General features: G+C 38.9%; 1 protein-coding gene across 6 annotated transcripts in view; it reads left to right on the top strand.

Annotated features, from left to right (window-relative positions):
* Positions 1-13,175, top strand: part of CMKLR2 (chemerin chemokine-like receptor 2) — a 52,956-nt gene that overhangs the window by 16,791 nt on the left and 22,990 nt on the right. For 4 of the 6 annotated variants that reach the window (XM_070458524.1, XM_070458526.1, XM_070458523.1 and 1 more), the window contains one exon: positions 3,816-3,882. The gene's annotated coding sequence lies outside the window, so the exon portion shown is untranslated. Of the gene's footprint in view, positions 1-3,815; positions 3,883-11,434; positions 11,580-13,175 lie in introns of those variants that run through there. The other 2 variants (XM_070458527.1, XM_070458522.1) reach the window with 1 other exon arrangement.

Here is a 13,175-nt window from a genome sequence, read left to right as displayed (position 1 = left end):
CCAGGGAAAGTGCCATGTCTAGCCAATTATTTTTAAGTTTGGGGGTGGCTAGAACATTGGCTTGGTTCCCTTTCTCTGAGTAGTGGCTGAAGGGATTAAGAGGCCTCATAAAACGAAAGCTGTACATATTTGAATGCTGTATTAATGTCCTGGCTGTGTAAAACAATTGTACTAAGCTTCCAACAGTCATATCAAGGGCCTGACTTTAACATACTGTTCTTAAAGAGAGCAGATAGGAATGAAGGGTGAAGGGAAAAGAATCTGAGATCCCTAAATTTAGGAAGAATTTGCTTCAGCAGTACAAAAGTGGTGGTATCAGGATTTTCTCTCCTTCAGCCCTTCCCTGCTTGCCTGGTATTAGACTTCAACCAAGCCCTCGACCCCACCTCACCCCTTCCTCTAAATGAGTCCTAATGTTTCCTTCCTCTAAATGTGTCCCTCTGTCCTAATGTTTAGTGGTATCATTACCCTAGGAGTGGAAGGTAAATTTAGATTTTTGGAAATTCATGGCCAGAAAGAAACTTTATAGACACTCTTTAAAACACTTTACCAAAAAATAAAATAAAATAAAACACCTTACCACATCCCTACCTCCCTCTTCCTACTGTCATTTGTCCTCCCAAGGTTAGACTGATATTGTTGGAATAAAGACCTATTAAAAGACCTGACTTTTTTTTTAAAAAAACAGGTAAATCGTGACTCACATACAGATATAAAGTTAACCTGTTTCAAAGACTTTTACTTAACTCATTATTTAATGATACAATCAGTTAAGACATTCAGTTCAGTTCAGTTCAGTCGCTCAGTCGTGTCCAACTCTTTGTGGCCCCAAGAATTGCAGCACGCCAGGCCTCCCTGTCCACCACCAACTCCTGGAGTTTACTCATACCCATGTCCATCGAGTCGGTGATGCCATCCAGCCATCTCATCTTCTGTTGTCCCCTTCCCCTCCTGCCCCCAATCCCTCCCAGCATCAGGATCTTTTCTAATGAGTCAACTCTTCACATCGGGTGGCCAAAGTACTGGAGTTTCAGCTTCAGCATCAGTTCTTCCAATGAACACCCAGGACTGATCTCCTTTAGGATGGACTGGTTGAATCTCCTTGCAGTCCAAGGGACTCTCAAGAGTCATCTCCAACACCACAGTTCAATAGCATCAATTTTTCGGTGCTCAGCTTTCTTCACAGTCCAACTCTCACATCCATACATGACCACTGGAAAAACCATAGCCTTGACCAGACAGACCTTTGTTGGCAAAGTAATGTCTCTGCTTTTAAAAATGTTATCTAGGTTGGTCATAACTTTCCTTCCAAGGAGTAAGTGTCTTTTAATTTCATGGCTGCAATCACCATCTGCAGTGATCTTGGAGCCCAAAAAAATAAAGTCTGACACTGTTTCCACTGTCTCCCCATCTATTTGCCATGAAGTGATGGGACCAGATGCTATGATCTTAGTTTTCTGAATGTTGAGCTTTAAGCCAACTCTTTCACTCTCCTCTTTCACTTTCATCAAGAGGCTTTTTAGTTCATCTTCACTTTCTGCCATAAGGGTGGTGTCATCTGCATAACTGAGGTTATTGATATTTCTCCCAGCAATCTTGATTCCAGCTAGTGCTTCTTCCAGCCCAGCGTTTCTCATGATGTACTCTGCATATAAGTTAAATAAGCAGGGTGACAATATACAGCCTTGATGTACTCCTTTTCCTATTTGGAACCAGTCTGTTGTTCCATGTACATTACAATGGGTTAAAAGGAGAATTCAAAGTCTCACACATGTATAGTATAGACTATTAGGACTGTTGAAATGGATTTATAAACAATTGCAAAACTGGTCAATATTTATAGGACAATAATCGATTGCATTTCACTAGACACAATTCATTTGTATTTCTCTGGAGGAGATTATTTGCATTATGAAAAGTTGTCTATAACTTTCATAAAAACTTTCATGATTGTAAAATACACAAAAGATAATGACAAGCAGAGAAAACCTGAAATAAAGCCCCACCATAAATCATATTTTTCAAGATGTCTAAATATAATAAATCGTGTCTGACAGTGTACCTCTGTATTAAGACCACTTGTACTTACTGATTTTATCTCCAGTGTTCCACCTCAGTATGTCAAGAAGTTGAGGAGTATGGTCCTTTTTGAGCAGTATGATAAGATATCACTTTGAAAACACTTTAGATAATTTGCTGATCTCATTTAAAAGGATAATTTTAGGTTGGTGGTTTTAGTTGCTAAGTTGTGTCCAACTCTTGCAACCCCATGGACTGTAGCTCGCCAGACTCCTCTGTGCATGGGATTCTCCGGGCAAGAATACTGGAGTGGGTTGCCATTTTTAGGTTACTCCATGTAAAATAACTAATTACAAATTTAAACAAATTATTTTGGATAAAAGTTACCTAGGGAGCAAGCAGCTTTTTAGATTTGAAAATGAGAAGGAGGGTGCTAGACAGGAAGCTAAAGATGAAAAATTGAAGTCTCTTAGTGATACTCCGCTTGACATTCTCTGTTTCTAAACTGGAAGTAGGAACAGTAAGGCTAGAAGAGCAGAATATAAAGCGTGCCCTGAGACAACAGCAGTGTATGCCTCTGGGGGACACTTTAGCCCCTGTTAACCGCCAGCACCATCAGCCCCAGTGGTCTGCAAGGAAGTGGCGATCATGAGAAAGCGTTTGTCTCATGGTTAACACTTCCCCCCAGGCCCAGGTGGGGAAACATCCAAATAGGACAAAATGAATCCCCCCCGGCTGCTGTGCCCTTTTCCCACATCTGTTTAGCTTCCTCTTGGATCTTGCTCCAGTCCTGATTTCTGGATTCTGATTCCTGGCTTTTCAGTCTCCTGCATCTTTATTCATTTCTTGTCTTGTGGAGTATTGACTATTTGTTAATAAACAAGCTACATGCTTTGATGTGTTGGCTTCATATAGCCTCCTGACTTCGTTCCTCCTCATCTAGTGGAGCATTGGTTTTCCTAGCTTCAAGTTAGCTCGAAATTGTGTGGTGGTGGGTCCTCTTCTCCTAAGCCCTTAGTTGCATTGTCCTTTTTTCCTCAAGGTCACCCTGTACCTGAGCGCCCTAACAGGTTTGCATTCAAAAGGCTCTTTGCTGCCCCCTCCAGGAACCCAGAAGCACTACCTCAAACTACTTCTCAGTTTAGCTTCACCCAGATTAACTACTTGGCTGTTGAAATAATCACAGAATTCCGATTCTCTCAATTTACAGTAAGAAAGAAAAAGTAAGCAAAAACAGTAAAACGAGTTTCTTTTTTTGGCTATAATGATAGGAGCAGACGTGTAGTAAGTAGAATTATTCATCTATACCGAAATTCCCAGGTGGCGCTAGTTTTGAAGAACCCTCCTGCCAATTCAGGAGACGTAAGAGCTGGGGGTTCAATCCCTGGATTGGGAAAATCCCCTGGAGAAGGGAATGGCAACCTAATCCAGTATTCTTGCCTGGAGAATCCCATGGACAGAGGAGACTGGTGGGCTATAGTCCACACAGTCGCAGAGTCGGACATGACTGATGCGACTTAGCAAGCACGCACCAAAATTATATTTATTTTAGATCTTCCTCAGTTGTTACCTTAACCAATATTCACTGAGCATAGTCCATGTTCTAGGAACTTATCTAGCAAGTAAGGGTATAGTAGAAAATTTAAAAAGACAAAGTTTTGGTACTCAGAGTTTACTGATAGGGTTTCTTAGAGTGAGGATGTAAATAATTAATGATTTACAGAGTTCTGCTTTACAGAGGGGGAAAATTTGTGTCTAATTGGTATGCTAATCCGTGTTCTCTAAATTAATCACAGATAGAGTGACCAGAAAACTCACGACAGCCACCTGAAATAAAAGCATAATCTTGCAAGCCTTAAAGAGGTAAGCCATAGTGAACATCTTGGCCTGTATTTCCTTTGTCAATTTTCATTATGAAAAATTTTAACATTCAGAGTTGAAAGAATAGGACGGAAAACAAACCATATGCTTGTAACCTAAGTTAGTTGCATAACGTTTTGCTGTAGCTGGTTGATCTGTAATTATGTATAATTTCTTATTTGAAATTAATTTCAAGCATACAAAGTTGCAAGAAAAATAAAAAGAACCTTCTCATATTCCCTTTACCTAGATTTACTAACTTTTAAACTTTTGGTCCATTTGCCTTTTTTTTTTTTTTTTTGGTCGCTCTGCTTGGGCTCTGGGGTTTTAGTTCCCCAACAAAGGATCAACCACAGCCCTGGGCAGTGAGAACACAGAGTCCTAACCTAACCACTGGCCCTTCCCTGCCCCATTTGCTTTTACTATACTCTATGTATGTGTATATGTTGTTTTTCTGAATAGCTTGAAAGGAAGTTGCATACATTACGTCCCCTTCCCCCCATATTTTTCAGTGCCTATTTCTTAAGAACAAGGACATTCTCCTACATAACCACTGTACATTTACCAATTACAGTAAATTTAAAATTGATGCTGTATTTTTGGCACAATGGTAAAGAATACACCTGCCAACGCAGGAGGTGCAAGAGATACAGGTTCGATCCCTGGGTTGGGAAGATCCCCTGGAGAAAGAAATGGCAACCTGCTCCAGTATTCTTGCCTGGAAAATTCCATGGACAGAGGAGTCTGGTGGTCTGTAGTTCAGGGGGGAGCAAAGAATCGGACTCGACTGGGTGACTGAGCGTACACACACACATAGTTGATTTATAATGTGTTAGTTTCTGGTATAGAGCAAAGTGATTCAGTTAGACATATATATGCATTCTTTCTTATATATTTTCCATTATAGTTTATCACAGGGTATTGAATATAGTTCTCTGTGCTATACAGTAGGACCTTGTTGTTTATCTATTCTATGTGTAATAGTTTTGAGGCAATCCTTTTTTAAATCTAATCTATAATCCATATTCTAGTTTTGTTAATTGATCTAGCAGTGTTCTTTCTGGCTTTTTATTTTCCTCCAGTACAAGATGCATGCCAGCATCACATATCTCATTAAAATTGTCATGTTTTAATGACAATCTGTTTTAATCCAGAACATTTACACAGCCTTTTTTGACTTTGATGACATGGGCTTTTTTAACAAAAACAGAACTTAAAAAAAAAATGTTCTTCATTTGGAGTTTGTCTGATACCCATGTTGTGTTGCAGATTCAGTTCTCCTAGAAGAAAATTTGAATGGTCTTCTTCTAATTTAAGACGGAGTTTAACAGTCAGATGTTCACTAGGTTGTGCCCTTAGGATCAACATCTATGTGTGGAATGGGAGGTGAGGGGGTGGGCATGGGGAACAACACAACCAGGCAGAGGGAGAAATCAAGCTGTAAGGTAGAACTGACAACCGTGTTGGACTCTCGCTGGACCTCTGAAGCTAGAATGGACTCATCATAATCACCCTTCACTGGTCCAAGGTGACCAGGCCTTCCTACTTCCACCTTAATCATTGTTGGCAACTGGCTACTCTAGGAGGGTCGGGCCTTGGGCCAAGGGCCTGTACGTAGTAGCAGCAGTCTCTGAAGGGCTGTTATTTATAGATGGGGCACTCTGTTGGGAGCTCTTCCAGGAGTGAGGGCAACAAGTGTGTCCTTATAGAGGGATCTGGAGAATGCATTTCCATTCACCACATTTCACGATTAAAATCGGATTTTTTCACTCCTATCTGGATGACTGCTGTGTATGTATATACATATATATGTACATTTTCTTTTTTATTGGAATGGGCTATGATCCATAGTGTCATAAAGAATCAGACACAACTGCAGTGACTTAGCACGCATGCATGCACTTAGTTGATTTACAAGGTTGAGTTACAATAATTTCTGCTATACAGCAAAATGACCCAGTTATACATACATTTTTTAACATTCTTTTCCATTATGGTTTACCCTAGTGCTATATATATATTTTTCTGAATCTTTTTAGATTGTAGACTTCAGCCCTAAAAACTTCAGCATTTACCTAGAATAAAGAAGATTGTCCTCCAAAACAATATCATTAACATACCTAAGAAAATGAATAAAATATCTTAATGATATTCAATTCATATTAAAATTCCCCCCTTTATTCTCAAAATATCTTTTATAGCTTTTTAAAATCAGTATCTAATCAATCATATTAAATCTCTAATCATATTAAACTCCCTTCCCCCTCTTTTCTCTTTTTAACTAGAATAATCACTCTTTTTCTGTGACAAAGCCATTCTAAGGAGACTGGGTCTGATGTCTTGAAGAAACTTCCTATTTTTGAGTGTTGTTTTTTTTTTTTTTTTTTCAAATTTGGAAGTCATAAGACTTAATGTTGCAAGAACTGAGGATGTTACTTTTTCTTAGATGATTTTAAGTATTAATACAGATGAAATAATTTTTAAAGATGTGGACTATCTTTGTTGAAGGATAGGTAAGCCTAGCATGCTGCAGTCCAGTTCAGTTAAGTTGCTCAGTCATGTCCAACTCTTTGCGACCCCATGGACTGTATAGTACACCAGGCTTCCCTGTCCATCACCAACTCCCGGAACTTGCTCAAACTCATATCCATCAAATCAGTGATGCCATCCAACCATCTCATCTTCTGTCATCCCCTTCTCCTCCAGCCTTCAATCTTTCCCAGCATCAGGGTCTTTTCCGATGAGTCAGTTCTTCCCATCAGGTGACCAAAGTATTGGAGCTTCAGCTTCAGCATCAGTCCTTCCAATGAATATTCAGACCTGATTTCCTTTAGTTGACTGGTTGGATCTCCTTGTTGTCCAAGGGACTCTCAAGAGTCTTCTCCAACACTCCAGTTCAAAAGCATCAATTCTTTGGCACTCAGCTTTTGTTACAGTCCAACTCTCACATCCATACATGACTACTGGAAAAACCATAGCTTTGACTGGATGGACCTTTGTTGGCAAAGTAATGTCTCTGCTTTTTAATATGCTGTCTAGGTTGGTCATAGCTTTTCTTCCAAGGAGCAAGCATCTTTTAATTTCATGGCTGTAGTCACCATCTGCAGTGATTTTGGAGCCCAAAAAAATAGTCTCTCACTGTTTCCACTGTTTCCCCATCTGTTTGCCATGAAGTGATGGGACCAGATGCCATGATCTTAGTTTTTTTGATGTTGAGTGAGTTTTAAGCCAGGTTTTTCACTCTCCTCTTTCACTTTCAAGAGGCTCTTTATTTCTTCTTTGCTTTCTGCCATAAGGGTGGTATCATCTGCATATCTGAGGTTATTGATATTTCTCCCAACAATCTTGATTCCAGCTTGTGTTGCATACAGCCTGGCATTTCACATGGTGTACTCCACTGCATATAAGCTAAATAAGCAGGGTGACAATATACAGTGTTGACGTACTCCTTTCAGTCCATGGGGTCACAAACAGTCAGACACGACTGAGTGACTGAACAGCAATAATCTTTTTTAAAATAATAATTGAAGGCCTACTTTTATATCCATTATTAATTAAGGAGAGTCAAAGAGAAGTAAAGAGATAAAATGGTTTTTATACCATTTTTATTACATTTTAACAAAATTTAGTCAATATTTGTGCACAGGTGTGTTTGTGTGTGAAAACATAACTAGAGTCTATTTAACTTTCACATCTTCTCTAAAAAAAGTAAAGCAAAATAAAAAACCACTTAGTATTTCTGTAATTTTTTAAAACAGGAAATGACTCATTATCTCACCCTATCATATTATGTTGTTTCATAATCATATTACTAAAGCTTTTTAGTCGTTTCATCTTAGGACTCATTATAAACAGCTCTTATCCTCTTAAAATATTATGATTCATTCATTATAACAGATTAAGAAAGATATGAGACAAAAGAATGTTTTCAGATTATTTCCAAACAGGTTTTTTACCTAATGTCATTCAATTGAGCTAGTTATGAAATTTCTGATGGAAAATAAGTCTATTTCTGCTAGGTGTTTGTCAGAATGCTTGCAAAATTTGTCTGTGCCACAATCTTGGCAGCTAACAAGAATACTTTCCTGTCTCCTCCTTCTTTTCTCCTTCTATTTTTAACGGAAAGAATTTACTGTTAAGCCTATATTTTTACCCAAACTAAGATATATCCCATAAAAACTAAAAGAAGTGGGAAACCTAAATATAAAACTAAATATTTAATGTTATTAATAGGATAAGATATCATAGACAGCAGGTCAGTTTTGCCTATTTTGAGCTAATCTATTTTGGTTCAGCACCATTCTTTGAGTCCTATTATGTTTAGGTTCCTGTACTGGACTGTACAGTCCCTGCACTGTGTGAGTCACAAATTTTATTAATTCATTTATTTATTCATTCCATTTTTATAGTCTCTAGCACTAAAGCAAGTTTAGGAAAGAGAAGGAGATGGTGGGAAAATATGTTTTTCCATAGAGATTTATTAAGTGGTTATTCCTCTTCATCGATTTCATAAGCTGAATTTTTAAAAGAACACCATGCTGTTTCAGTCAAATGGCTTCCATACATACAAAATATGCCAATTCAAACTCCCTATCCAGGTGACATGAGCAAAATCGTGGAGCAAGGATCTCAGGAAATTCTCTCTTTCACAGAAGCAGTAATAAACTGGCCAAATGGTCAGAATCAAATTTTTCAGAACTCTGGAAGTTACCCAAAGACTTGCAACAATCTGGGGGGTGTTTGTCAAAGAGAAGGAGGAGGAAAAAGGAGAGGAGGAAAAACAGCTCAATCTCAGTAAAAGAAATGAGTTTTGTGTCTTTACAAAAAAAAATTTTTTTTTTAATTTTTTGGCCACACCACTCAGCAGGTAAGATCCTAGTTCCCTAATCAGGAATCAAACCCATTCTCCCTGCATTTGAAGCATGGTTTCTTAACCACTGGACCAACAGGGAAGTCCCTCTGTGGCATTTTTAGCTTTCCCTAGCCCCATCTCATGCTCTCCTGCTTTATGATATTCTTGAAAACCAACAGCCTGCATTCAGGGTGAAGAACAGCAGCCTGAGAGCCAAGGGAAGGAGCAGAAAGGGGCTGGAGCTCTTTCAAAACTTCATCCCCAGAGAATTATTGTATGGCCTGTCTGTTGGATAGGAATTTTCCCTGGAAAATTCCACTTGCTGGGTGATTTATTTGACTTAACTCAGAGTTCATTCAGCGTGAAAATTTTTTTCCCCATAGGCATTTTTCAAAAAAAATTACAGACAGTTACTTAACTTTGCAGCTGCCTGAGGTGATGGATACCAGTTGGGTGAAAACATTAGACTAACCGAAAAATTAAAAACTGGGAATGAGATATACAGAGGGTCTTTTTGAAGCTTCTGAATCAAGAAGGCCACATGCATGTATGGATTGTGCTCATGCCCAAGGCTCTGTCCACTGCCAGGAAAGACTTGAAAAGGCTCTAAGCTCTCACCTCTCAATGACCTTAAGATTCTGTGTAAGGGAGGTGAAGGCTAAGGCAGAGCTGAAAAATGCACCCCGCTCCCAACATGCACATAGAGCCTCTCACCAAAAGCTAGGGTACTTGTTGATTCTAGGCATTTAAGGAAATTTCCAGGTCCTGAAACTCTGAGTTGATATATATTAGATCTTCTTCAGTCCTCATTTTTAGCCTTTCATATCTTGCATATCATCATCTTTCTATGCTACATTTTGAATAACTTCTTCAGCTGTGTCTTCTAGTTTACATTTTCCCTTCAATTGGGTATAAACTACAATTTTGTGCATCCATTAAATTAAATTTCAAGGTTAACTCTGTAATTTCTAAAAGTTCTACTTGATTTATTTATTTTTAGGCCATGCCGTGTGGGTTCTTAGCTCCCCAACCAAGGTTGGAACCCATGCCTCTGCATTGGGAGCTCCCAGTCTTAACCACAGGACCACCAGGGAAGTCCCTCTATTTGATTCTTTGTAAAACTTTCTTTTCCAAAAGTCAATATTCTGCATAAAATTTGAGTGGTGATGGGTGCTTCTGTCCTTTGTATTCGGTGTTTTAAAGTGTTCTTGTAAATTTCTGTTTATTTGTGTATGAGATGGAAGGACTAGAGTAGATTATCTCTATTATCTTATCTCACTTCAAGGACTATGATTCTATGGTTTTTAGTCACCATGACTCCAACCACTTTCAAAGAAATCAAAGAATTGAAACTGATCTGTAAGGGAAGAGAACCCTCATTCCACAAACAATAATGGAAAAAGAAAAGTAACAGAAATGACAACCAGATATTTGGAAGTGAATATGGGATATAAGAAAATTGTTTCCCTTCATTGTACATCACATATGAAAGAACTGTATAGTCTTTTCTCTTTACCCTCCATGCTACCCTATCCATCTTAAACACTTAGCAGGAAAAAGTAAATACAAAAACACATAAAACACTTAGAGACAGCACCACATACATGCATTGATGGATAGAAGGCCATGGCTAAGCCACAGAATCACCTGTACATCCTGATCTATAGTCAGGAGAGCCATCAAACTGTACCAAGTATAACATTAGAGTAACCAAAACCTGAAGTTTCAGGGTTGGCAGAACTTTAGACGTTAAGTTCAGTCATGTTTGATGTCAGAAAAACCTTCAGCTTATTGTTGTCTCATTAAAGATCTCTTAAGAATGATATCTGCACCATCATCTGACAAAACTTTGTACTAGACTGAAAGCTCACTGGCTTCATTTCATTACTATTTACCACAGTTTCACCGGGGCCTTGAACACATGGGAGGTACTCAGAAAATATCTATTAAATGAACAAATGCCACTTTTAACAGCTATGTATAATCTTAAGAAAGTTTTGCCTTATATTGAGTTAAAATATCTCTTTCCCTCATAGTCTTAGCTTTACCCTCTGGCCGGATAAAATATTTCCCGCCTCTGCATGAAAAAAATGTTACTCTGCTCTTTCTTTTCCAGAATAAATAGCTAGAACCAGGTCATCCAACACTCCTCCCATGATGTCATTTTAAGCTTTCCCTTCATCCTGTTCCCTCTCTTCTGAATATGTTCCAGTGTATCCTTCTTCATAAATTTAATTTCCAGGAAAGAACACAGTACCTCCAGGTGCATGCTGACAACTCAAGCAGAGTTGGACAAATACTCCCTCAATTCTATCAAAACAGCCAAGGGCAAATTCACTCCCCCTCTGTTTTTCTAAACTGCAAAGCATCCCTTCCTTGACTTTTATTAAGCTCATGGTCGAGAAGAAAGCTTGTGTTAGGCAGAAATTTAGCATGTCTAGAGGTCAGAAGAGGTCACCCAAGGGCACTGATCTCAGTATATTTGGTGAATGGTGCCTATCCCATGGAAATGCAGGTGAAGGGGGTTGAGGGGAAACCTTCTGGGTGCATCATATCTACCCCCTGCTCATGGATGGCAAAAAGACACGGAATAAACCATTAGTTCGTAGGTATGTATCTCTTTAATGTAGGCTTACCAAATCCATTTTAGGGAAGTAATTCAGGTCCTGTGACTGCTGTCTAAGCACATCACAGCTGGGAAAACCTGTCTGAGAAGATGATTTGCTTTGTGCTGTAACTGGCATAAAGTTCAGTGCAGGTATTGCTTAACAAACGGGTTCTGGAGTGAAAGAAGATAGGTAAATTCTAAAGGACATTCTGGACACTGCCTTTCAGCCCCATTTTCCAGGTCAGTATGGTGGAATTAGACTTTTTTAGAAGCAGTAGAATAACCATTCTGACTATCTCTCTAGAACCTTAAAAACTTCATGTTGAATACAAGCAAAAACTAAAGTGTTTTAGACTCAAGGTATCTATGGTTACTATTAATCTGACTGTTCTTAAGTGTCACTGAAGTGGAACTTAGAAATGCCAAGGTTTTTTCTTTTAATAAATAGTCACATGAGTTATTAAACATAGTTTCAGGGAATCAGACTTTAGACTTGAAGTAGTTTGTCTGACTTTATCTTGTTAGAGAAAATCTGTGATTTGCAGAGAAGAGAGAGGAACTTGTTCTAAAACTAGAATTTTTAAAAAGAGATTTTATTGCATCAAGGGTATCAAGTGGTTTGCTACTGAGTTTCATCCAAATTCCTTGTCTAGAAATATACTGCCTACATTTTGTTCATTTAATACATATATTGTGTTATTTGTATGGGTGCCCAGATATTTTCTGACTGCTTCCTTGTGCTTGAGTACTTGAAGTACTTTGCTTTTGAATTATCCAAAGTACAGACCATCCCCGACTTACAGTGATTCAACTTATGATTTTTTGACTTTACAATTGTGTGAAAGTGATACACATTCAGTAGAAATTCTACTTCTAATTTTTTTAAAGATTTCTTTTAATGTTTATTTTTATTTTTTAATTTGGCTCTGCCAGGTCTCTGTTGCAGCATCCAGGATCTTCGATCTTTGCTGTGACCTGTGGGGTCCTTTAGTTGGAGCATAGAAGCTCTTAGCTGCAGCATGTGGGATCCAGTTCCCCGACCAGGCACCCTCTGCTGGACTATGTCGTAGCCACTGGACCACCAGCGACGTCCCTGTACTTTGGATTTTGAATTTTGATCTTTTCCCAGCTAGCAGTGTATAGTGTATGATATACTGCTATACTCTGTTGCGATGTTGGGCAGCGGCAGCAGCCTTAGCTCCCAAGCAGCCAAGTGATCTCCAGGGTAAACAACTGATACGGCCACGTTGTGCCCAGACAACCGTCTGTTTTTCACTCTTAGCGTAGTATTCAGGACATTACATGAGCTATTCAACACTTTATTATAAAATGGGCTTCGTGTTAGATGATTCTGCCCAGCTGTAGGCTAAGTGTTCTGAGCATGTTTTTAAGGTCAGCTGGCTAAGCTGTGATGTTCCTAAGGATACATGTATTATATGCATTTTTGACTTATAGTATTTTCAAGTTACGATGGGTTTCCCTGGTAGCTCAGACAGTAAGGAATCTGCCTGCCATGTCGAAGACCTAGGTTCAATCCCTGGATGGGAAAGATCCCCTGGAGAAGGGAATGGCTACCCACTCCAGTATTCTTGCCTGGAGAATTCCATGGACAGAGGAGCCTGGTGGGCTACAGCCCATAGGGTTGCAAAGAGTTGGACATGACTGAACGACTAACACTTTCACTTTGTCACCATCAGGATATAAACCTGATCAAGGAAGATCTGTACTGAGATCATATATGCCTACATATACCAGCTATATGCCTATGTCTTTCTCATGAACCACCATACTAATGACCTGGAGAAGGTCACTTTTATTTTCCTGAAGTACCAGAGG

Source organism: Odocoileus virginianus, chromosome 30, assembly GCF_023699985.2.
Source record: "Odocoileus virginianus isolate 20LAN1187 ecotype Illinois chromosome 30, Ovbor_1.2, whole genome shotgun sequence".
Taxonomy (NCBI): Eukaryota; Metazoa; Chordata; class Mammalia; order Artiodactyla; family Cervidae; genus Odocoileus; species Odocoileus virginianus.
Note: the sequence above shows the minus strand (reverse complement) of the source record. Positions and strands in the feature narration are given on the sequence as shown.